At 38.7% G+C, this 27,405-nt stretch overlaps 1 long non-coding RNA gene and 2 pseudogenes across 1 annotated transcript in view; 2 read left to right on the top strand and 1 right to left on the bottom strand.

Moving 5' to 3' along the window:
- The window catches only part of LOC132520623 (uncharacterized), a 310,484-nt gene that overhangs the window by 276,193 nt on the left and 6,886 nt on the right, over window positions 1–27,405 (bottom strand). The gene's annotated exons all lie outside the window — the stretch shown is intronic.
- LOC132520621 (phosphatidylinositol N-acetylglucosaminyltransferase subunit P-like) lies at window positions 24,572–24,971 on the top strand (annotated as a pseudogene).
- LOC132520780 (mitochondrial import inner membrane translocase subunit Tim17-A-like) lies at window positions 25,426–26,301 on the top strand (annotated as a pseudogene).

The following is a 27,405-nucleotide window of genomic DNA, read 5'->3' as shown; positions in this document are numbered from 1 at the left end:
CCTGATTGGAAATCTCAATTTTTCTGTCTGATGCTCACCCCCAGGTTTCTCTCCAGTAGATGTTGCTCTCTTCCGTGCCTCTGGATTCAGTGGGCTGGAGGAGCTAGCATTACATAATCTCCACTGCGGCTTCCCCACAATTGCCCATCACCAGCTCTCGGCACATTTTCTGAGGCATACTTGAGCATTTGTGTACTTTCCTGTATCTTTACCACTATCATCTGGTGACCTCCAGGGCGTTCCCAAGTTATTTAAAAACTTTAGCACCCAAGAGAAAATCTTCCACAGCCCCACATCTGTCATCCCATCTTCCATGACCTTCTCAATGTCAAACAACTACAACTGTGATCCACTTCAGCCACTCTGCATCCTATCATCTTTTAGAACCACCCCCCTTCAAGGTTATGATCTTTGCATTTCCTTTCTCTGGCTATATTACTCTTACTTCCACCGCCAATCTCTCCATTACTGAATCTGATCTTTTTCCTTCCACTCTTTAGTTAACATCTTCATAAACAATCTCCTGCCTCTTTCATACCTTTACTCCTTCCTTCTCTCTCCTCTCTCTTCCCTCTAACACAAATATACTCAATCTTCCATAACCTACAAAGTCTTTCCCACAAGCCTACTTAAATTCAAATTATTCCTCTATGTCTGCATTTACTACTTGTCCATTTACTTGAAACTTACAAGTTGAGTAAATCCACACTAGTAATTAGCCTCCCGGAGTAACAGAGCTATCTATACAAGAAGACATGTATAAGAATGCAATTACAAGTATGAGTTCTGCACGTTTCTATAATGCCTCAAGTACCAGGAGTAAAATGACGATATAACAGAATATATCCTTGCTTTAGCAACTGGTTATCCAAATACAAAGCAATCACATTTAAATTCACTCTATTCTGTCTTCTTAACTATCATGAAGAAAACCTGCTTTTAATGTTTCCCAAGGAGCAATCCCATGTTTTCATCACTTCTGATAAAAGAAGGTATATGCTCTCTCTCAGATACAACTCACCATAAAAATAAAAATATATACATTTATGCCAATAAAAATATCTGGATTACTGCTATTTTCTTACTCATATTTAGGCAAGAATTCTCTTCAAAAGCAGACAATCGTGATTTTAGTACCTTTTCTAAAGATGTACTTCTAAAGGTAAGAAGAAAAAATACTCAAAATTCTTGTTTTAGGGTAAAATATGGCTTTTGTTAACTAAATAAAACAAAGATTTTGATGTGAGATACAAAATTTGTAAATTCTGATTTGAATAATCTACATTTATGTGGATTTTATACTTATTTTATTTGCTTATATTATGAGGGAAACACAGAGCTAAGAATTCCATAAATAAGGAATGCTTTATTAATCAAGTTATGATGAAACACCAGTTTCTTTAGGACAATATCAAATTCAAAAAAGGACCTCATTTATATCAGTAAACATAAAACTCTCTTGCCTGACTCGTCTACCATCAAGTAAATGCCATCCATCCTAGGTGAACATCTAAGAACAGAGAATAGCAAACTAGAGATCTCTCTTCTCTGAGGCTTGGACCCCTTTTCCTCTTCTCTCTGATTTACCTCCAGGGGGCAGTACAGTTCTGATGAAGTCGGACTGCCCTGAATCTGAAATCCCTGCTCTGTCAGTTTCAGTTATATAAACTAGAACAAGTTAGTTAACCTGAGCCTTGGTCTCTCATGCATAAAATGAAGAAAAGAATAGAAACTATTTCACAGGACTGTTATAAGGATGAAATGAGAGAACGGTCAGTATACAACAAGTGCTTCATTAGTACTTGTTTGCTATTATTATTTCATATGTTTTCATTGTATTAGCCTTCCCTGTGATATAACTAAACATAATTTATTCAACTAATATGTTTTAAGTTCCTAATACTTGTTAGGCACTCTAGATGATGAGGCTAAAAACATAACTCAATCCTTCTCCATAAATTAGGTCTAGTAAGGGAAAGCAGACGTGTCAATTATAAATAAAACAATGCAGTAAAGCCGATATACAAAGTACTGCAAGAAAGGTAGATATCTTCACCTCCAACAGGGTAAGCAAGGGGAGGGGGCTTCTTGTCATTGTTGGGAGATGAATAGATAGATAAAATTGAGTTGAAAATGAAAAGGTCCACCTCCTCATCTCCTGCTCGCCCCCACACACACACCCCTGCATCAGGCACCATCCCTAGGTGTTTGGACAAACACACATGACCTGAACTCAGCCAATTAGGTGCTCTTGACTGGCCCTTTGATTCTTTTTATTATTATTATATTTTATTTTATTTTTTAAAATTTATTTATTTTTGTCTGCATTGGGTCTTCGTTGCTGTGCGGGGGCTTTAGTTGAGGAGAGCGGGGGCTACTCTTCATTGAGGTGTGCAGGCTTCTCATCGTGGTGGCTTCTCTTGTTGCTGAGCACCGGCTCTAGGTGCATGGGCTTCAGTCGTTGTGGCTCGCGGGCTCTAAAGCGCAGGCTCAGTAGCCATGGTGCACGGGCTTAGCTGCTCCGCAGCATGTGGTATCTTCCCGGACCAGGGCTTGAACCCGTGTCCCCTGTATTGGCAGGCGGATTCCCAACGACTGCGCCACCTGGCTCTTTGATTCTTGAGAGAGAGATGTCAAGTTGCTCGAGTTGTCAGGAAATATTCCTGACCCCCAGAGCAGAGGGCAGTGGCCAGTGCTGTGGTGGTAAATGCCAAGGGGCATCAATGTCAATGGTAACAGGAATAGTGACAGATTCTAAGCAGTGGAGGGATCTCAGCTATGTCCTCAGCTGTTCATCCTCCCTTGGTTCCCAGTCTCTTTCTGAATTCGATCTCCAGCCCTCTAGCCAATTTGTAAGAAACCCAATATCCTTCCAACAAATTATTTTTCTGCCTATGTTAGACAGAGGTTCTCTGTTATTTGAAACCAAGAACCCCAACTGGTACCTTGGGTCATCAAGTAAAACTTTCCAGCCTCATTGAGACTGTGGCTTTGGCTTTCCAACTGGCCTCTAATCATCACTTTCTTCTATGTTAACTAAGATACTATTCTGTTGCCTTTTTCAGTGTAAACAGACTTTATTGTGAAACTTCATCTTAGCAAAATGCATATCAAGGAAAGTATTGTCTGAATTTTCACTTAGCAAAAGAACCAATTGTTCCTACTCGCCACAAAGAAAAAATCTTCCATGATTCATCCCTTTTACACAAGATCCTCTTATTGTTTTCATTTTATGATAAACAATGAAGAAGAAAGCAAAAGATACAGGAAGTACAATGTAAGGAAAGAGAGAAAGAAATCATTTACTGGTTTCTTGTAGGAATCAACAACCCACTCCTATCTTTATTTTCTTCTTAATATTAAGTTGATCAAACTGGCAGTTTTGTTTTTAATCAAATATAAGCAATTAGCAAAGTAGAAGCTTCACTCACAGGAACATCTTAGTCTGTGGACCACTGTCATTGTCAGAGGATAAACAGGTGAAAAAGATTGAGCTGAAAATGCACACCCCTCCAGGAGGCCCTCAAGGATAACCAGATCGGAAACCACACTTTGAGAATCACTTATGTGAACACTGTAAAGAGAAATATCTTGGTACTCTGAACTACTGAAAAAGGAAAGATTAGCTTTGATTCGCTATTTGGAGTATAGGGTACACGGCAACAAAACCTAATGAGAACATTTAATAAGACCTTTTCACATTCATATCCCCAAATTTCATTCCCCCCCCTCCCCACCGCCCTATCACTTCCCAGCTGTCTTCAGATTTTAGCTGAGGTCAGAGTTAAGCCTTCAGGAATGTCTCTCTCTATAGGCAGAAACCTGATTCCCTCTGAAAAAACTCTTGGTAGAGCTTGGGAAAGCTGCAGTTGCTATCACATGTACAGAGAGAGCTTTTGCAGTCATTGGACTTTAAATGTGTGTCTGTTGGACTGCCAAAAGGTTACTGCTCCCTGGAGAACTGAGCCAGCTCCTCTAAACCCCTCCCACTGACTCATATGTTTGTCTGGCTGCAGCTGCTAAAGAAGATGGGAATTTAAAAGCTGCTACACAAGTGCAAAAGCAATAACCAAAACAGTGGCAATATCCTCAGGTCTCGAAAAGAAAATATCCTTACTGAGAAAGGCAAAGGGTGGGAGAAGGGACATAAACTAGTGGAATACAGAACAGATAAAGATGAAAAGAAACAGGAAGGAAATCGCGGGTTCTCAGGGCTGGAAAGTATCTTGCTCTGTGACCTTGCTAAAGGCAGTCTCATGGATTTATTTTCTTCCCCCTGTGGTTAAATTTTCTTTGACCCAGATTTGCATGGAAGTTGACTACTGATAACTTATCCACTATCACAATATTATAATCATATTCTTCAGCAATGCTCAGAGAATTTTAAAAGTTGTTTATTATTATTTCATTATTACTTCTATCCTAACAATATACCAGTGAGATAGGACAGAAGGTTATTTCCTACATAAAGACCCCTTAACTCTCAAGTCATTGTACACAAATCCATGTTTCATTCAGTAGAGCCCAGAAACCGTTGGTAAACCAACACGATTGTCTTTCAGGACTCTGACTCTGATTCGGTGGCCTCTGCTCTCCCCACTCCCTTCCATACCCACTTCCTTTCATTCTCAAGCTTTCCCATCTCTCTCATCAAACAGGAAAGTGACCTAACAAGTATTGATCTGAAGTGTGAAGGAAAGAAAGTGCTGCCATTCTCGGCAATTCTTCCACCTTCAAAAAGAGACAAGGAAAGGATGATGTTCACCATAGAGAAACTGCTAATAATGGAACTTTTTATTCCTAAGTGTGAGAGTTAATTGGAGATGGGAAGCTTTCCCTGAAAGCCCTCAATCACACTGTTGAGACATACTGAAGGTACAGTTCTCTAAAAATATCCAAACCTTTTCCCTTGATGCCTATTATGCCACAAATCCTGCACAACACATTTGATCAAAAAACAGTTGTAACACTGCAAATAAAGCCCATGCCCATACATTAGAAATGTCATCTTTATTGTGTTTGTTACAGAAATCTCTGCCTTACCAGAATCTGTCTCCTCCATAGCCTTTCTTCATCTGTTATCAAAAACGGGGGTGTTCTTTCTTAAGGTTGACTCAGCCTAAGAGAGCACTTTAGAATTTCACTAACTGTATCTCACTTTCTTGTTGTGGTTGTAATCCTGTCACCGCCTAACCTAAAGTTTTGCATGAATGTCTCTGATAAGAGGTACATAATCCTTGGACAACTCCATTCAGTTTTATTTTTAGATCTTGCTTAGGTGGGTCTTGTTAGGTGTCAAATCTCCATGGATTCATTTTCTGTCAGTTTCTCTGTATATTTCCCCAAAGATCTGAACCTATTTATAAACTGTTTCACTTCCTGGAAAGTTTCTGCTACTCCAAGGAAACTTCTGAAGTTTTAGAACATCACTTTGGAACTGGCCACTCTGGCACGGATCCTATTTTTTTAACTTTGGGGGAAAACATTTCAAAAACTCATATTTAAACAATCCTAACTAAACTGCTTATTTTATTTTGTGAAATTGTGCCTCCCCAGCAAAACTGTTAACTCTCAGAAGGCAAGAAATATGCCTACTGTTTGTTTGTTTGCTAGTGAGTTGACTTATCATCACTCCTCCCAGAACCTAGCATGGTTCCCATGCACATGGTGGGTATACAACCGCATTTTGGTAACTGAACTAGAACTAGGTAATTCAATATTTAAGGCTATGTTTTTGGAAGCCAACATTTTTGTCTATACAGAAAAATGAAAATGGAGACGCTTAAAATAGCTTGGGCTTATGAAATACACACTGACACTTGTCTCTTAGCTAAGAAATGTATAAATGTAGAGCTGAGGGGAGGAATTATATTATTCACTATCTAGAACAGGCTAATAACACTCTGACTTGTTACTGAATAGTTATACATCTCAAGGAGCTGGGCCCGCTTGCCCTTAAAGTCACCAGTAAACATGTATAACAAACTTTTGAGTTTTCAGAGTTTTTTTTTTTCAGATGCATTATGACATCAGGCTTTTTTTTCCTTTATGTGTGCCTTATTTTTTCTTTAGACCATTACTTCCCACAGTAGTTTTTCTAATATATGCATACTAGAATAAATTAAAAGCTATTATCACTTATTAGTCATCATTTATGGTCTATATTTAAGAATTTTGACTTTAAATATTTCTTTTAAATTTAAAATTATCCTTGTGAGAGTAACCTATGCATCAGCATTCAACAGGGTATTGCGTGTAGAATTGTAGCTTTCTTTTTTGCTATTAAAATTCAAATAAATAATTAAACTTAATGGATACTGAACAAGTAAAATCACTGCATTAAAACAGTTAGTTTCAACAGTTAAATGGGGTTTGTAAGACTCTATGACCTAAGCTGGATCCTAATTTTCAGTAATAACACTTAGAACATGCTTTGGTTTTCTTGGGCAACATTAATGGAAAATATATATTCAAGTATACTTCTATGTATGTATTCATATGTATACACACACACGTATATATTTATATACGCAAGTATTTTAGGGTAAGCTCCTGTAAAAAGCATCTTTCTCAGATTTTTTTTTTGGTCCTAATTTGGATCCAGTTCCCATTAATTTAAAAACAATAGAAAGCAAACTGTTTAGGAAAACAAAACAAACATCTGCTGAGCACTTACTACTTACTAATATACTCTGTGATTCTCCTAACAACTTTGCAAGGTAGCTATTATTATTCATATATTAAAAATGAAGAAACTACATCACAAAAGAGTTTTCATCAGCTCTCATGGCTAGTAAATAAAAGAGCAAAAATTGCCTGACTACAAAGCCAGTGCTGTTTGTATACACCAGACCCCTAGAGGACTCAACTGAGAATCACAACCAAGGCAGCGGCTTGCAGAAAACTCTTGACTCTACAAAGTGTTTGCAGATACTTATTTGTGAGATATTTTCTCAGAAGAATAAAACCCATCTCCCCATAAATATCATAAAACCCATTTTCCCATAAACAGTAGTATTGTTAATGTACATACAGCATTTCAACCTAAGCATCTTAACACTTGGTCATATCATAAACTTTGGCAAATATTCTTTCTCACTTTGCCAAATATTCTTTCTCAATATACCATCTGTTAAAAACAAGACAACAGGCCCAATATAGAGTTGCTTATGTTAAGCCCCACGTCACCAAACCAGGACTTAACTACAGCTTTGGCTCTCCCAGAAATGGAATCTTAAACCAGTCAATCAGGAATCACCTGATCAGCCCTAGCTAGGTCAGCTGCCTGAGAGACCCCTACCATCCCCTCAAGAAACGTATCCTTGGGATAACCAACCTACTTTTGTGCCTAGTATAACTTCCTTGTTCCTGCTCCCTTCTGTCTACAAAAGTCTTTCCTTTTGTACAGCTTCTCAGAGCTCCTTTCTATCTGCTAGAATTGGGATGCTGCCCAATTCATGAATCACTGAATAAAACCAATAAGATCTTTAAAATTTACTCAATTGAATTTTGTTTTTTTAACAAATCATAAACATGAAAATTAGAAGGAACCCTATAAATAGATTGACCGACTCTCTGTTTGCCCAGGACTTTGAGGCTACTAAGACAAGGGACTTTGAGTTTTAAAACTGGGACTAAGGAGTTCCTGGGACCTGGGACTTTCAGTCTGGAAAAAGTCCCAGGCAGATCAGAACAAGTTGCTCACTCTACATATCACCTGGTCCAGACCCTTCATTTCACAGGGAAAGAAGCCAAGGCGCGGAGAACACATCAAGTCAACCAGTTAGTGACCCATGCCACTTGTACTCTTCTTCTCTTATTTATACAGACTCATTGAGCCTCCAGTTATATTGTCATCTCTCAAGCTTCATCAGTTAGTTTAATTGTTCATCATTTACACTACTCATTAGGATCTGTGTGTAAGGAACCAAATCTCTGTTGCCTTTGTATTTTCAGCAGTAGTCCAGTTCCTGATTTGGTGGTTGCAATTTGATATATGTTTGCTGACTGCTATTGAAGAACTATATTTTGTTGCCTGGGGGAACTGAGGTCTTTATTCAAGTCATATTGGACCAGAAGAAAAATGATATATTAAAGATAGAAAGCTGGCAGCTGCACAAAGCAACATCTTCACCAATTTTTCCTTTACTTCCTGTATTTTATGTACTGAACATGTACAACTTTATAATGAAAAATAAAAAGCATTTTTAAAAGAATAATTATCAGTGCCTTGTGTCCCCCTGATTAACCACAGGGCTTCTGATTCAGGAGGTGAAGATCATGCCATAGGATAAATTACTATCCCAGCTGTCCCTGTTGCCACGCTTCCTGCCAATCCAGCAACAACAGAGCACCTCATTCTCCTCCCTCATTGCCCCTCACCCACTGTCCTCACAAATTACTCGTACAGACAGAAGAGGGCAACCAGTGAACAGATACTGATGTTTCCTTGACTGTATCAATAAACATCCCCCAGTTCCTGCTCATATTAAAATCTGAACTGGCAGCGGAAAAAGCTTAAAAATTGATGTAGCACTTGAGATATGAGATTTCAAAGAAGGGAGTTCTTCTCCAGCTGTGCTGCATCTCCACATCTGCCAAAATGCTCATGGTTTGACTCTGTGCATTCCGAGTTACATTCCTCCCTCTTAAAAAGATGAGAACCATGAGCCAGAGCTCATTAAGAAATAGTAAACACTCTGGCTCCCAAGTTGCTGTCTGACACCAAGTAACTTTCTTTGATCAGTAGAAATAGTATATTATATTCACTATAAACCTTTAAGTGGGAGTCACTGCCAAGAAATTCCAACGAAAATACCAGAATTCTGAAGCTGACCCACAACTGCTTCCTGATCCCACAGTACACTGTGACTTGAAGAGTTTAATTCATTACTATTTAATTTTGGAAATGTTTCTACACCCACTTAGAAATATCCTTTTTCATTTTTTTCCCCCCTTGAAACTCAGAGTATCACTGTCCTATAACTTGAAACTATACCCTGGGATTATTTTATTATAGTGCAAAAGTAGATTTCCAGAGATCAGTAGGCGACCACTTGTCATTTATTTTCTATATCTATTTTCTTTATTTTTTTGGCTGTGTCGGGTCTTAGTTGTGGCATCTTTCGTTGTGGTACACAGGCTTCTCTCTAGTTGTGACGTGCAGGTTTTTCTCTCTCTAGTTGTGGCGTGCAGGCTCCAGAGCGTGTGGGCTCTGTAGTTTGCAGCACACGGGCTCTCTCGTTGAGGCACGTGAGCTCAGTAGTTGTGGCGCCCAGGCTTAGCTGTCCCGCGGCATGTGCCACAGGCATGTGTACAGCCCGTGATCCAGCGCGTCTACTTGTAGAAATTTATCCAACTGACACTTGAGGAGAAGGCAAAAATATGCAAATCACAATGTGACATTTACCACTGCTTGCAATAATAAAAAAGAAGAGACTAAATAATAAACGGATTAAATAAAGTGTGATATCAAAGCACTGAAATTCTGTTAAAAAGAAATAGGTAAATCTATATGTGCTGATATGATAAAGAAAAATAAATCAGTTTCTCACTGATTTTGAATGTCTGTTAACTGGCTTTAAGCCATCGTCATTACATAGGAAAGGGCATAGGACCGAGGCTGAGAAAAGGGCTCTTGAGGCTGGATCCACATAGCACATTCATAAGAATACTTCGAAGTTTTTGTTACATCAAAGCTGGAAGACTTGCAGGAGAACTTCCTGGTCCATCTGGCACAGCACACTGGGATGGTGTACATTTGATACAGCTGTGCCAAGATCTTGTTTCCCCTCTAAGTGGCCAGGCAAGGACCTGCTGCCACCAGCAGTGAGCGGCCTCTTCTATCACTCCAGAGTGCTGCACAAATAACCACTGTTCCAAGTGTACACAGAAGTTTGGGAAGCTGTGGATTTTAGGAACTGCAGAAGTTACCTGGTACTTGTATCACTGCATGTCTCAAAGACTAATTTCCAAAGAAAAGAAAGCAAAATACTGACTGTAGCTAAAGCATCCTATACAAAAGAATGAAGATTCCTGGGGCTATTTGAACAATTCCTTCACCTTTTACCTTAAAATCACTTTGAAATGCTAAGTGAAAGAAGCCAGACACAAAAGATCATATAATATATGATTCCATTTATTTAAAATATCCAGAAAAGACATAGCTATACAAACAGAAAGTAGATTAGTGGTTGCCTGGGGCTGGGGGTAGGAACAGACTGACTGCAAATGGGCATGAAGAATCTTTTGGGGATGATGAAAATGTTCTAAAATTGGACTGTGCTGATGGCTGCACAACTCTGCAAATTTATTAAAAATCATTGAATGGTGCACTTAAAATGAGTGAATTTCACAATATGTAAATTATATATCAACAAAGCTCTTAAGAAACACTCTGAAGTAATATTAAACAATTTATAATTTTAGCCATATTACTTAAATTTCTAAACAGAAATATATCTAAGTTATAAAAGGCCTGCAATATCGATATCATATTTTTTCATTAAAAAAAAGAATCTATATTTTAAAGAAAGAAAAAAGGTCTTTAGGGGCTTCCCTGGTGGCGCAGTGGTTGAGAGTCCGCCTGCCGATGCAGGGGACACGCGTTCGTGCCCCGGTCCGGGAAGATCCCACATGCCGCGGAGCGGCTGGGCCCGTGAGCCATGGCCGCTAGCCTGCGCGTCCGGAGCCTGTGCTCCGCAACCGGAGAGGCCACAACAGCCAGAGGCCCGCGTACCGCAAAAAGAAGTCTTTAATCTTGAATATGCAAAGAAAATGACTAGGAGGAAATATAACGAATGTTGTTTTTGGTGGGTAAGATTAGAGTTTCCTTGCAGGGAAATTTTTACTTCTCACTTTATGCATTTTTGTACTATCAGGTATTTTTATAGGCAAATATTCCCTTTTAAAAATATACAAATTATCCTTAACGTCTATGTTTTTCTTTGGGTCTCAAACAGACTTGTCACCAAGAGTCTCAGAACATAAGTTATTTATAATTAAATATTTCATTTCCAGAATAAAAAGGTAAAGTATTTGCTGGTTCTGGAAAAAAATGTGATTAAAGATTTAACGCACACTCTCTCGGCAAAACTGCACTACAGTAATGTTTTACAGAGTGTGCTTTGTGTTGTATTGATGGTATGCAGACAATTTTAGGTCAGAGGTTGGCAAAGTTTTCTTAAAGAGCTAAATAATAAATATGCTAGTCATTGTGGGCCATTCCGTCTCTGTCTCAACTGCTCTGCTGTTATAGGTCAAAAGCAGCCATAGACGATTCATAAATGAATAGACTTGACTGTGTTTGTTGATTCCTGTATTAGATGGTAGATTAGATCATTTTTTTATTTTAACACTTGTCTGAATATGTATTGGAAAACTGTAACTAGCATACCAAGTCCATGAATTCATAAGTATTATTGCTTAGAATGAGGCTAAATTCATGTAAGTTTTTTAAAGGTTGGAAATTTAAAGAAAATATTGAGTAAATATATAGAACAGAAGGTATCTGGGTATGGCAAAAATCATGAAAGATATTTGCAAATGACAAACATTTGGGAAAACTACATTTGAGTATAAACATCAATTTCTTATTAACAATAAATGGTAGAATGAGTAAAATCTCTCCAGACTAGGTAACTCTTATCAGAATCCAACCCAGTACTTGAGGCAAAGCTCCTTGAAAGAAATATCAAACTGTAGACCAAAAATCCTCAAAAGCAGTGATCCTTAACATTTACTGGATCACAGAAATTATGGACCTGTTACCCAGAAAAAAATGCATACTTAAAAACTGAGCTCCCTGCAACACATCCAGAAACTTCAAAATGGTGAAAGAAAAGAGAACATAGGCAACATCATTCCCAGGTTTGTTCCAGGCACTCCAGCGCACATGACCGGTGCTCAGTGCTGAACTCAGCAAATCAAACAGACAGACCAAGAATACAGTGCCCTTTAGGAACCAGTGCCCTCCTCACATACCAATTGTGATGACACAGGAAACTGTGCAGTGTCAGAATAAAGTACTGTTGCTGCCAAGGACTGCCCCCATTCAATTCAACATTCTGCAGTCCAGGTCAGAAAAAGAACAGAGTTCTAAAGCTCTTGACTCTTCCTCCACTTTCCAAATGCAGCCATAATTTCCAAACTGATAACCTAACCATCATTAGGGGTTTTTTTCCACTTAGCAACATCATAAGTGAGGAAGGGCAGGGGAGGGTATATGGTGGAGAAAAAAGGAGCTAAGATTTTTGAGCACCTACGTGCTAGGTACTCTACGTATGCTGCTTTACTGAGTGCTTACAACAACTCCACGAGGTAGACATAGTTATTTTCATTTTAGAGAAAAGGAAATGTAAACATTTGTCTAAATTTATCTCCTTTGTCTCCTCAAGATGAAACTTTCATATCAGTAATACTGAACAGTTAATACTGATCTGTAAATATATCTTATTTCGTGCTTCCCTGTTAGCTTTGCTCAGGCTGCTAGAATGTTCTTTCTATATCTGTATTCAACTAAATTGTACTTGGCTTTAAGACTCAGCTTAAGTATGGCTTTCCCTGAGAAGCCTTCCCTAATGCCCTCCCCCATTCTCAGTTCACACTCGCCTTGGTTTCAGTTCCACACAACACTACAATTCTACATACTTCCATGGTACACTCATGAAATTGCTGGTTTACTTGCCAGTCTCCCCCAGTAGACTAAAATCTCTGTAAATACAGAGATCATTTCTATATTTGACTTCTCTCTTCAGGGCTTTAATACTGTGTCTGACACAAAGTAAGAAATCCATAGTCTCCTATATAAAAAATGAACGAATGAACTGCATTGCCCAATGTCCTATAGCATGTAAATTGTAAAACCAGGATCTGAAACTAGTCTCTCTTTCCATTATACCATAATGTGAGTACAAAAAAAAAAAATCAATTAATTATTTACTACTTTACCCTTAGGATATTAAAGGATAGTCCATCAATGACTCAGTTGCTCTAAATTGCCTTGGGAATCCTTCAGGAAGTACCATAAACTAGTTTATAAGGGACAAAAAAAAATTTTTTAATGCCTCAAATCCAATGAAAATTAAAATTCTGTTACATAGGAAAGCTGAGTTTTTCTCAGAATTAAGTTGCCAAAGAACTGGGAAGTGGCAGCGTGGTACTCAAAAACCCATCAAAGTCAGATAACTCTATCCTTGTTGTGAGGTCCCTCTAACCTCACAGCAGGACATTCTGTCGTTCCACTTTTAGCAAACCCTCAGTAAGGCCCCGAGGTGGAAGCTGCTTCATATCAAATTGCCTCTTTGAGATTTCCCGAGAGTAGTTCACAATCCCTGAGCACCCAAGAATCTATATATACCCGCTGTCAGACTAGGAAACAAGCTGAGCTCACACTGAATACCAAGTTGTTATTCCTGCTTCTCTTCAGTTATTTTTCAGATAGTTCTATGGTCTGGAATGTGGTTGGGGCCTGGTGGCCTTTGCCAAAGTGAATCTGCATCCTACAGGGGCACAAGCACTCAGCTGCAGCTGATACCACCACCATGCTAAGCCCTGTGTCCCAAACAAAAGTTTAGGGGCTGACTCTGGGCAACGAGAAGCTACTGCAAGGTTATAAACAAAACAGTGATCAGATTGATGCTTGAAATATTCTACTTGTATCATCATCATCACTATTATTGTTATTACCTCTACAATAATGTATTCTCATGCACATTCTATATGCTTCATGAGAGAGAAAGTGCAGTTACAGCTGGTATACATGAAACAAACTTCAGTAGACATATAGAGATGCATTAGAAGGCTGGAGCAACATCTATCATGTGTGTCATGAAGGAAAAATGATAGACAAATGTTGCTGTAGATTACTGTAGTCTACTGAACTGACAAAATTTAAAAAGTATTTGTTGCAGGTCTACTGTGTGCAAAGCATTGTGCCAGATGCCGCCGTACCTGTCTGTAGAGAGAAATGAAGAGTTTTGTTGGCTTCTCAGGCAAGAACTCTGGGGAAACTTTTTTAGTAACATCACCATTGTCTAACGTCTTATGCTTTTCTGCTTCAATTTTTTTAGGACACCGTTAGCAGACTCGTAAATAATTAAATATTAAAAATCATCTGCTATTTTTGTGGGGAATATACTTTTTCTCAGTGACCAAAATATTAATATCTACTCTCTATGGGTTTGGTTTTGAGTATCAAGGTATTTGAGAAATCCAATTATTAATCAGAAGGTTATGTGTACAGCATATATCCAGAAATAACTGGCTAATTTTAAAGAATATTATACAAAACATTAAACTGTATCTGCTCCCAAATTACCTACAGACCAAATACGCCCATGCCTTTAAAACTCAGGATCTCTCTTCTTTTAATATAGATGTCAACTCCTTCCAATCAATCAGCCTTTGTTAAAAGTGACCACAAATACCATTATACCACGTAATGTAAGGTGCAGTACAATTAAATAAATTACAGTTTTCATTTATATTCCCATTATGCCTCCTTGAGGATATACCCTGTTCAACTCCATTGGACTTAGGTATTACTCAACTCTATAACAGCAACGCATTTAGAAACCAACTCCTTGTATGGATCATGGTCACAAATGCAGTTAATTCATTTAATAAGCATTTACTGCGCATATGTGCTGGATATTGTTCTAGGTACTAGGAATTCAAGCAAAGATGCTGTTGAGGAGACAAACGTGTAGCAGATAAATACAGTCAGTGTGGCATGTACTCTGATAGAAGGAAGTGCCTCAGAAGGATACCTAATCAGATGTGAGCAGTCAGGAAGCCTTCCTGGTCTTAAAGAAACAGTAGAAAGTAACCAGTTGAAAAATCATGCTAAGCTCATCCACAGTGAGCTAGTTAAAAAGAAAAAAAAGTTTCCACTCAATGGGCAGTCTTTTTTTGACTTTGACCTCCACAGGCAGTCCCTATGGAAGACACCATTCGCAGCAAATACCCTATTCACCTACAGGTCTATAATCTAATTAAGATAGTACGTTTAAAATGATGCTTTAGCAGCAGAAAACCTGTGATCAAGCCCTAGATTTGCCACTTACTCTTTGTGTGATTTGGGACAAGTGAGTGTCTCAAAGCCTCAAGTTTATCATCTGCGTAATGGATAATAATAGTATATACTTCACATGTTGCTATAAAGGTGAAATGAAATAATGCAACTAAAGCCCTTAGGCCAAGCCGGAGAACTCAAAAAATGTTAGCTACCACAAAAAAATTAATATGATTAATCTTATGGTGAGTGTACAAATATTCAAAAGAGCAAGCAATCATTTTCCAATGTGTCTATTTTAAAAAGATTTAGCAGTGACACTGAGGTTTGACTTAACACTTGAAGGCAGCATGAAAAAGTTTCTACATGGTGGAATCAACAGCAAAAGTCAAAATAATGATGATTTTTCCAGGGGGGAATGAGAAGACAATTTTGACTCTGAGTAGAGTTTGTATAAGGAAATAGAAGTAAGACTTGAAAGGTAAGCTGGTAGCAGGTTACAAAAGTCCTTCAAACAAGTTCGAGCTTTGTCTTGTACAATGACGGGAACTGAAAGTTTTTGTTCAATAAAGTAAAATGACCAAAGCAGTACTTTATAAGAAAAACTGGAAAGGGGAGAAAAGTTAGACAAACTGGTTAGGATGTGACTGCAGTACACCTGCTTCATGGCAATGAAGACATACCTTGGAGCAGTGACAAGTAGAAAGATGGAGACAAAAAGCATTTTGACGGATAAATAAACAAGACATACTCACTGAATGCAAGTACTGGTCACAGTCCTAATCTAAAAAATGTTGTCAAGCCACATTTTCCTATGAGTACTTAAGTCTCTGAATTCAAGTTATGAAATTCCAGAGACATGTTGATTCTTCCAGATAGTTTAATGGGTGATAAGGATATTGTGCTCACCATGAGCATTAAATCAGTATTGGTGCTCATAATAATGATCTATATTTGTACACCCATGTTCATAGGAGCATTACTCACACTAGCCAGAAGGTGGAAGCAACCCAAATGTCCACCAATGGATGAATGGACAAACAAATGTTATATATACACACAATAGAATATTATTCAACCCTAAAAAGGAATGGAATTCTGATTCATGCTACAATATGGATGTACCTTAAAGATTATGTTAAGTGAAATAAGCCAAACACAAAAGGACAAATAACATTATGATTCACCTGTAAGAGGTACCTCGTTATCAAATTCATAGAGACAGAAAGTAGAATGGTAGTTGCCAGGGGCTTGGGGAAAGGAAAATGGGCAGTAACTGTTTAATGGGTACACAGTTTCAATTTTAGATGATAAAGTTCTGGAGATAGATATTGGCGATGGCTGCACAACAATGTGAATATATTTATTGCTACTTAACTGTCTACTTAAGAATGGTTAAAATGTTTAAAATGAGTATTACCCAGCCATAAAAAAGAATGAAATAATGCCATTTGCAGCAACATGGATGGACCTAGAGATTATTATACTAAGCGAAGTCAGACAGAGAAAGACAAATATCATATGACACTGCTTACAAGTAGAATCTAAAAAAAATGATACAAATAAACTTATTTATAAAACAGAAATAGACTCACAGACATAGAAAGCAAATTTATGGTTACCGAAGGGGAAGACCGGGGAGGGATAAATTAGGAGTTTGGGATTAAAATATACACACTACTATATATGAAACAGATAATCAACAAGGACCAACCTTGAAGTATAGGGAACTATACTCAATATCTTATAATAACCTATAATGGAAAAGAATCTAAAAAAGGATACATATATATGTGTATATATATACATAAATATGTAAAAACTGAATCACCTGAAACTAACGCATTGTAAATCAACTATATTTCAATAAAAATTTTAAAAAAGAATGATTAACATGGTAAATTTGGGGTTACCTACATTTTACCACAATAAAAAAAAATAATAATGTAGATCTAATGCCCTGAGAAACAGCATGCTCACTCAAAACAAGAGAAAGGTAAAGGCTGCCAACCCACTTAGCCTATAGCTGCGCAGCCAAAAAAGATACCCATCCCTCCCCAGGTCAGACACCATTAGCTGGCTTGTCCAACGAAGAAATGAAGAGGAAAAAACGTCAACCATCATCTATATCAAAATGATAATGGTAGCACAATGGCGCATGCCTCTCTGCTTTTCAACTGCCCTGGTCTGACACTAAAGGAAAAAAGGAGAAGTCACTTCATCAGTCAAAGCAATCCTTCACCTTGGTACTTCCACTTGATGACAAATTCCCTGGAGAAAGGAAAAGTAACTTGCCTATCTCTGCCCTTAAGTCCAGAGCCATGACAAATGCTCCACAGACACACTCACTGAGCTTTGAGGGACTAAAATTACTTAATATACTTCTATCAATTAAATTCTCCCAACTGGATACCATGACCAGCACTATACTAGATGTAATACAAATATAGCAGTGTAAGATATGGTCCCTGCCTTTTAAGATCATATAATCTACTTGAGGGAACAAGAATCATACAATGATATAATAATGAACAATACAACACAGAATATAATTAGGTGCTAAATTGTGTAGTACAGACTATAAAGTACTCTAGGAGGTCATAAAAATGTCTAACACCTTGTTGAAATGAATAATGGGTCAGGAAATCTTTACTCACTGCCCACTTGTAGGAGCAAGCAGAGAAACCTATAAAATGAACTGAAGGATTATAAAAATATCCATCAGGGACTTCCCTGGTGGCACAGTCCTTAAGAGTCCGCCTGCCAAGGCAGGGGACACGGGTTCAGTCCTTGGTCCAGGAAGATCCCACATGCCGCAGAGCCCGTGCGCCACAACTACTGAGCCTGCACTCTAGAGCCCGCGAGCCAAAGCTACTGAGCCCGTGAGCCACAACTACTGTGCCCACGTGCCACAACTACTGAAGCCCGCGCGCCCTAGAGCACGTGCTCCACAACAAGAGAAGCCACCACAATGAGAAGCCCGCGCACCGCAACAGAGTAGACGCTGCTCGCCGCAACTAGAGAAAGCCGTGCGCAGCAACAAAGACCCAACAACCCAACACAGCCAAAAATAAATAAATAAATAAATATTAAAATATATATCCATCATATTTAATTTTATGTGTAATAAAACTCCTCTGCCAAACAGTCCCTTAATTTTTTTTCCAAATTTGCTTTTTCTCTCAGCTTTGTTTACAAGTAGCTGGAAAATAAATAAATGTGCCAACAACCATTTGAAAGAATGTGTAAATTACCATGAAACAGAGGTACTTAATAAAAGAATTAGTAAATTCAGCCTTTGTAAAAACTAAACCTTTCATTTCAAAGCTTGATTTGTTCAGACAAAGCCAAGAAGAAATAACTATACAGAGTTCCCTCCATCCCATATGAGGGTTAATGAGATCCAAGGACAATTGTATTCATTTAGCATAAGAATCCAGACCATCTGCTTTAAAAATGAGAATTTCACAACCCTCTACATGTCAGATCAAAACAGACTTTGTTTCTATAAAGACTCAAACTGTGAGTGTGTATATCTTTTCGTTCTGGCCAACTTCAAACATTAAAAGTTGTACGGGTATGTAGTTTAAGCAGAGCGTTGAAGAAGCAAAGCTTTAAATTCTATTTCCTAGGCTGCCAGTGACTATAATCTCTCTACATCACCTTCTTCATCCCTTCTCCCTAAACAGCAATCAAACATATTTTGCTCCATCAGAATTGAGTAAATATACAGCTACCTGGTATTTCTCAGTCAACTCTCAGTCCTACATAATATTGGCAAGAGTGCTTTGGGTAATATATTGCTGTATAAAAAACTCACTCACGATTCTGTGGATCAGGAATTAAGGAGGACTCAGCTGAGTGGTTCATCTCATCTACCTGATCCAGCTGGTAGCTAAGGCCAGAAGATCAATATTCAAGATGGTCTCCTCACTTAAATGTCTTGCACCACTCTTGCTTTATTCTTTCTCTCTCTCCCTCTCAAGCTCCTTACCGGCCCATTCTTCTCTCCTCTCTCTCCTCTCTCTCCCCTCTCTCTCCTCTCTCTCCCCTCTCTCCTCCCTCCTCTCTCTCTCCATTTTGTATGTCATCCTCCAGGAAGGGCGAGGACTAGGGTAAGGCAAGAAGAGGTGTCTTGGCCACAAAATTTAAGGGGGCACTAATTCTCAAGTGCTGCCCCAGTACTTACTGACCCCTGAGAATGAGTGCCTTCTTAAGAGTGAATCTCCCAGAGTGCAAAATTTAAGGAGGTGCTCACTCTCAGTATTATGCAAGTACACCTGAGAGCGAATGTCTCCTTAAATTTTGCACCCTAGAAAACCCACTTGCCTCACCCCAGCCCTGGCCCTACCTCTAGGGCCTCTCCATATGGCTTAGAAGCACCAAATTGAGACACACCACAGCACAGTGGTCTCAGGGGAGTCACACCTCCTACATCACGACTATCTTCCAAGAGGTAAGGGAGTTAAAGCTGCTGGGCCAAGAAAAGTCTTTGCATATAACTGGTACGTGGTGTCACTTTCACCCTATTCTATTGGTCAAAGTAGTCACTGGCTCTGCCCAAGTTCATGGATAGAGAAACAGACACCAACTATTGATGAAGGTGTAAGGAGGTCTCGTTGCAGAAGAGCAAGTGGTATGACAGACACTGTTGGAGCCACCTTTGGAAAATACACTCTTCCCCATCTTCCTCTATAAATTTTTGTTCGTGTTATTCCTGGAACATTGCAACATACTCCTCATTAATATCCTAGCCTCTAAACTTCATCTTCAGTTCAGTATACTGAAGCATAATGCCTGCTGCCAGACCTTCCTGTCATAAGTATCTTATCAGTACCCTTGCTTAAATTGTCCAGTGATTCCACTGGCTTATAAATAAAACCCCAACTATTCTACCTGTCATTGAAAGTGTTCCATGATTTAGTACCGTCTCACCTGTTGTTGGTTAAATTGTGTTCCCCAGAAAGATATGTTCTAATCCAAACCCCCAGTACCTGTAAATATGACTTTATTTGGAAATAGCATCTTTACAGGTCATCAAGTTAAGATGAGGTTCTGCTGGATTAGGTTGGGCCCTAATGCAATGACTGGTGCCTTTATAAGAAAAAGAGATCTGGACAAAGAGACAAGAGGAGACACAGGAAAGAAAGTCATGTGAAAACATAGGCAGACTGAAGTGATGCATCTACAAGCCAAGAACGCCAAGGATTGCCAGGAGCCACCAAAGCTCGGAGGGAGCAAGGAAGGATTCCTCTGTGGAGCCTTCAGAGGGAGCATGGCCTCGCCAACACTTTGATTTTGGACTTCTGACCTCCTAAGAGAGAACAAATTTCTGTTGTTTTAAGCCACAAAGTTTGTGGTAATTTGTCATGGTAGCCCTAAGAAACTAACACACTACCCATCTAATTCTAACCCACACTACTGCCAAACACTCCGCATTTATTTAAGCATAGTTCTCTTCCCTGTTCCCATCTTCCAATTAATTACTGCATCTCTCTTTGTCCTTTCCTTCTACTAAAAGGAACAAAGCAAAGCAGTGCACACACCTATAAATTGTGGCTGAGTTATAACTGGCATCTTCTGGCACTCTGCTAGGCAGGGCTACTTGTCCCAAACACTGAGTCAGAGTACACCTGGTATAAAGAGAGTTCCACACATTTGTTAACTTAAATAAAAATGTTAAGAAGATATTAAGTTTTTTTAGTAAGTGCTTAGAGTTATAAGTAGAACAATTCCTTCCCTGTCATATTCTTTGTTCATCAAAAAGAAACATAATGTTTAAGTGAGATAATAATTTATAGAAATGGATTGTGCAAAACTATAGAAGTCCTTCCTCTGCTAGTCAGTCACCTCTTAGCTGTCAGAAAATGTATGAATTACAGTGGCTTTAACCAACTGGACCAAAAATGACTTCCAAATCATAATTCAATAACCCAGAACTCTAGCAAGGTAGCCTCATTATAGTTCCCATTTGGAATGTCGGATACAGTATATGAAGAGCTCCTCAAGAAATTAAGGAGGTCATTTATCCTTTTGCCAAAAATACTTTACATGGTAACTTGTGCAAAATAAATATAATACTTTTTAATACAGTACAAAATGAACACTCAGAGAGATTTGAGGGACAGAATCTGGAATGCAGGAAGTGATCATACTACTGTATCCTGCAGTGGTCGGTATACATCTGGAGCCCTGAATACCCAGTGGCTACCACACCTTTAGAGGTAAGTAGATGACCTGGAAGGCACTAATGGGAGCAAGAGGGAGAAGAGGCTTGAGAAACAGCAGATTTATACAGTGATGTTTAACTTGAAGAACAGAAGTTTCTGAAAAACCTTAATTACCTTAATAAGTAAGAAGGACCTTTCTATCACAGAATCAGACTTATTTTTTGTGCCCCAAAGAGTAAAGCTAACACCAATAAATGAAAGTTACAGGAAGACAAATTTTGATTTGTCTTAAAAGAGATTCCTAAAAATCAAGTTAGTAATTGTGAATTGTCCCTGGAAATGTTCATGCAAAGACTTGCAACTACTTGACAAGAGTATCTTGGTTATCTTTACAGCCCTAGTGCATAGCAGAGATACTCCCATGTAATAATTGACTAATACGTATTTGATAAATCAAGGGAAATTCAAACAGACCCTTCTAAACCTAGGATACCAGTATTTTGGGATTCCAAAAGAAACTCAACTACGAGACACTATTTTCCTTTCAATGGGTCACATTATCATAATTTTCTTTATGCTGGATGCATACCCCTCAGGAAAATAAAGAAGGACCCCAAACATCTCAGTATGGATATCCAAGGTAATACCACAAGTGTAAAATATGAAACACTTAAGTTCAAAAGTTCAAATACATATATTTACACATATACTTAATTCCTCTAAAATTCCCCTTATTCAAGGCAAAAGTGAGCTGCAACTTATCAAACCTTTACCACATACATTAAGCTCAGTGCTTTCATATTCATTCAAAAGCATTTCTTGAATGCTGACCATATGCCAGACATGTCTAACACTGTCAACCAATTTAGTGAGGTAGGGATTAATATCTTCACTTGAAGGCCAAAGGAGTTATGTAACTTGTCCAAGTTCAGGCCACCACTAGCCCATACAGAGCATTTGTGCAAACAAAAAAAACAAGGTACCTCTTCCTCAAGACATTTTACTTCCATTTGCCAGAAAATGTATAATAATATACTAATTTTATCTGAACAAGAAACTTGACTGCCCTCTGCCATAAAATTGTCTCAATAAATATTCAAATTGATAAGTCTATGATATAAACAGTGTGCACCTTAGATCAGTTTCTTCATACAGTGCACAATTTACTCAATGGTAAGTGACAATCCCATCAGAACCATATGAGATCTAATAAACGTAGCATCAGGGATTTTACTCCGAAGTACTACCATTAACTCCGACCCTAAATGGGAATCATCAAGAATTTCATGTGAATTACATAATCCTCTGGCTGCATATGATTGCTGTCTCCTTTCTGCACTGTTTCATACTCAAAGCACTTCTGAAGGGTATTTAGGTGGACATAAACCCACTGAAAACACAGAAAGCAACAAATGCTAGATGAACGAGAAGGGTTCCTCAGAAAGCTCATCATCAGCATCTCCCAAATAAGAACTGCTTCTCTAAAGCCTGATTTTTACCTACCAGGCAAATTGAAAAATATTATTGATTAACATAAAGTAACTGTTCTCATAAATGTCGAGCAAATACTCACTTGGAACCTGAAGACCTTAATTATAACAAAAATGATTTTAATCAGATTCCACTAAGAGGGAATCTTAGTGCTTCAGATCAAAGTCAAGCCAAAGTGCTTCAGATCAATGTTCAGTCTAATTCTGGAAGAAAGATATTTAGATAACAAGGGTTTTTACGAAAAGATGTTGCCTCTTCCTAGAGGAAGATATTCCGGTGTGAAACGGCCTTGACACCCAGTGAAAATGAAAATGTCTTCAGAAAGAACAATGTTATGTTTGTGTATGTGGTGCTTTAAATTCATCCAAACCTCCCTTGTTGGGTCTCTATTATGTTTCAAGTTTTGTGTCAGATGCTGAGAACACAATGATGATCAAATCCAGACCGTGCTCTGCTCTCATTCCAGCAGGCAAAATTAATGTAAAAGAGGAAAGTGTGACAACTGCTACAATAGAGATCTAGACAAAATGTAACAGACCCACTTGTTCTTGCCTTGATTTGTTCTCTGAACATGATTTCTTGGAATTAGGTAAATAGAGCTCACAAAATTTTAAGTATGCTTTATAATTAACATAAAGACCAATCACTATCATCATATCTGGCACACAGTAAATACATAATAGATGTGGAATGAATAAATAAATGAACTTTCCAGCTTACAAATTAGAGTTGGCCATAAGCAAACATCCCCATCAATTATAAAAGAAGTGTTCATGAATACAAAATATTTTTAAAAAGCCAGAAGCCTAAGGCAATTTGAATTGAGAGAAGAGACCATCTAAAATACAAACCTCATACTGACCAGCCTAAAACATACATAAATTATTTCCTATACCTCTTAGGCTATTTAATGATGTATTTTCAGCAACTCAGCAGCACATTTATTTTCATTTTCCAAGTCATGTGGGCTATTGTTTTTGTCCTAAATCCCAACCATATCTATCAATATGGCTTTGGCAAGAGTGATCAATTATGAGGAGCTCTAATAATTTCCATTGTTTTCAGCCATCCAGACAGAGATCTGGGTTTCAAAGCAACACAGAGATAGGGACAGAGACAGGCAGATCGCTTCCTGTACAGAGGGGGATCTATATTCATGAATTCCAACTTTTTGGTGGATAATTTGAGAAGGTCTGTACCTTCAACAGTTTCAACCACTCCACCCTATACTAACCAAGCCTCCCCAAAGACACTTCACTGAAATAGAAGCAAGACGCTATCTACCTTACTTTTTCTTCTAATTCTAATCTGTGCTTTCGGACTTCTTTTTATTCCTCTCACATTCTATTATAAATAACTCGAGGATGGAACACAGTCTGTGCTGTTCTCCCTCATCAGCACCTAGCCCAGCACCATATGCAATGAAGCACTTATAAAATGCCTTGTGACGACTGACTAGACATGAAGCCACCGCACATATGAAACTCAGAAGCTGGCGCTTTTTTTTAAACATGCTTTTAGGCAATGCCTGATGTGAAGAAGAGTCACAAAATACTAAAATTAAAAGAAGTCTTTACGCTATTTAAACTACAGTTCCTGTCAACTATTTGTTGAACCCTGTAAGCTTCTTCCATACTAATTTCCACACGACCACTTACCAGAAAACAGTTCCAAACTTTCTAGGCGGAGTCCGTGGGACTTGAGACGGGAAAGAAAGAAGAACATAAACCTACTCTACAGCTTGCACCCTCCGGCCCGGTACGAAGGTGGTGCGCCTGCACCCCAGCGGGTGACGCCCTGGCCTTTCCCTCAATTTCTCCTCCTGCAGGGCACTCGGCACTCAGGAGGCCGAGCTGCCAGCAAGACGGGCCCAAGATTGTCTACAGCCACAGAAAAAATGGTGGAAAAGTCACCCTTGCCATTTCCAGAAAGAGCAATCTATGGCTTTCTTTGCTGTTAAGCTCCCAATTTTGGTGCACACTATATCTCATGTGGCCTTTTATTCCTGAATCTTGGTTGAACACCTTAGGCTTAACCTATTGGCCTCAAAAATATCAGGCAGTTGCATTGCCTGTCTACCTCATTATTACTATAGCAATCCGTTACATAGTCTTATTTGGAATAAACATGATGAGTACCTCCCCACTCAACTCCATTCATGTAATCACAGATAACGATGCTAAAAATCAACAGCAGAAGAAATACCAAGAGGCCATCTAGCATTAGAAGATATTTCTATTAGTGAAATAAACTAAATATTCCTTCTTGCAACCAAAGAACTTTACACCAAAAACTGAATTGTATGTAGACTAACACCAAGCATTTATTATTTTTGACATAATATTGATCATAATTATTTTGACTATCTTTCTTATTAATATCCAGTATTGAAATGTAAAAAGAAAAAAAAGTTAGTTGAATGTCTCTTAGATTAAGTTCCATTCATATTGTACATGTTCTCAAATATTAGACATTAATGGAATACTGCATTACTAGATAGAGATAACTTCATAGTACAACTACATATAGATACTATATAAGAAAACTACATATATAGAATACTCTATAGTCTAACACAGTATACTTGCAGAGAAGATCCACTTCTCAGTAACCCAATGAAATTCTGGAACCATTTATGCTGACAGTTTTCTTAGATACTGGCATTCAATACAATTTAAGTAGAACAATTAAATAGGAGCAGACAATTTGGGTTACACCATTAAGGTGGCAAAAAGCATGTTCCAATATACTATGAATTTTGTACAGTGAAACACTGATAAGTTAGTTCTTGATTCAAAAAGAAAATAAGTTTCAGCTTTCTTTTGAAAAACAGGCATCATCATTGCTCGCTACCTATCTTCAGGTTCTACCAAATCTTCAGTAGGTTGCATGTACTCAGATCTGATAAGAATTGCACAGGCAGAAATGTTGAAAATTCATATGTTTTGGCAACTTACGATAATCATTAAAAAGAGATTCAGGAGCGGCAGAGTCAAGATGGAGGAGTACACGGCACAAGCCTTGCCCCTGGCGCAATGTGGACAACTGCGATGGGGTCTTTACGATGGGAGCCATAGGTGGTGGGATCTTTCAAGCAAAGGTTTTCGCAATTCTCGGGTGGGAGTAAACCACAGACTATGAGGGAATCTGACAGCTATTAGAACCAGGGCTCTGCAGTTGGGAGGTAGCTTTGCAGTTTGGGGAGGTCTGTTTTCCATGATTGACTGCAGTATGGTTCACGTCAGAGGGAAAGAAGACCCCTGGAACTGCATCACCAGTGGTGCCTTAACAGGAGCCATCCTGGCAGCAAGAAATGGACCAGTGGCCATGGTTGGGTCAGCCGCGATGGGTGGCATTCTGCTAGCTCTCATCGAAGGAGCTGGTATCTTGTTGACCAGATGTGCCTCTGCCCAGTTTCCCAACAGCCCTCCGTTTGCTGAAGACCCCTCCCAGCTGCCTTCATCCCAGTTACCATCCTCACCTTTTAGGGACTATCAACAATACCAATAGGATCTCTCTCCCAGTACTTCTTTAACAGAATGAGCTGCAGTTCAAGGAAGGATTTCAGAAGATCAAGTTCAGTCTGTTTTTAAAACTGTAGGTGGGACAACTATGGCCAAATAGGCTATGAAGAGACATTTAGCACCTTTTTCTATTTAAGGGAACGTGGGAGATCAGTGGAACAGAATAGAAAGCCCAGAGATAAACCCATGCACATATGGTCACCTTATTTTTGATAAAGGAGGCAAGAATATACCATGGAGAAAAGACAGCCTCTTCAGTAAGTGGTGCTGGGAAAACTGGACAGCTACATGTAAAAGAATGAAATTAGAACACTCCCTAACACCATACACAAAAATAAACTCAAAATGGATTAAAGACTTAAATGTAAGGCCAGACACTATAAAACTCTTAGAAGAAAACATAGGCAGAACACTCTATGACATAAATCACAGCAAGATCCTTTTTGACCCACCTCCTAGAGAAATGGAAATAAAAACAAAAATAAACAAATGGGACCTAATGAAACTTAAAAGCTTTTGCTCAGCAAAGGAAAAGACGAAAACAAGATGAAAAGACAACCCTCAGAATGGGAGAAAATATTTGCAAATGAAGCAACTGACAAAGGATTAATCTCCAAAATTTATAAGCAGCTCATGCAGCTCAATATCAAAAAAACAAACAACCCAATCCAAAGATGGGCAGAAGACCTAAAGAGACATTTATCAAAAGAAGATATACAGATTGCCAACGAACACATGAAAGGATGCTCAACATCGCTAATCATTAGAGAAATGCAAATCAAAACTACAATGAGGTATCACCTCACACCGGTCAGAATGGCCATCATCAAAAAATCTACAAACAATAAATGCTGGAGAGGGCGTGGAGAGAAGGGGACCCTCTTGCACTGTTGGTGGGAACTTAAATTGATACGGCCACTATGGAGAACAGTATGGAGGTTCCTTAAAAAACTAAAAATAGGGCTTTCCTGGTGGTGCAGTGGTTGAGAGTCCGCCTGCTGATGCAGGGGACATGGGTTCATGCCCCGGTCCGGGAAGATCCCACATGCCGCGGAGCGGCTGGGCCCGTGAGCCATGGCCACTGAGCCTGCGCATCCGGAGCCTGTGCTCCGCAACGGGAGAGGCCACAACAGTGAGAGGCCTACATACTGCAATGAAAAAAAAAAAAAAAACAAAAAACTAAAAATAGAACTACCATACAACCCAG

This window comes from Lagenorhynchus albirostris, chromosome 5, assembly GCF_949774975.1.
Source record: "Lagenorhynchus albirostris chromosome 5, mLagAlb1.1, whole genome shotgun sequence".
NCBI lineage: Eukaryota > Metazoa > Chordata > Mammalia > Artiodactyla > Delphinidae > Lagenorhynchus > Lagenorhynchus albirostris.
The sequence above is the reverse complement of the archived record's forward strand: the minus strand, read 5'-3'. Positions and strand labels throughout refer to the sequence as shown.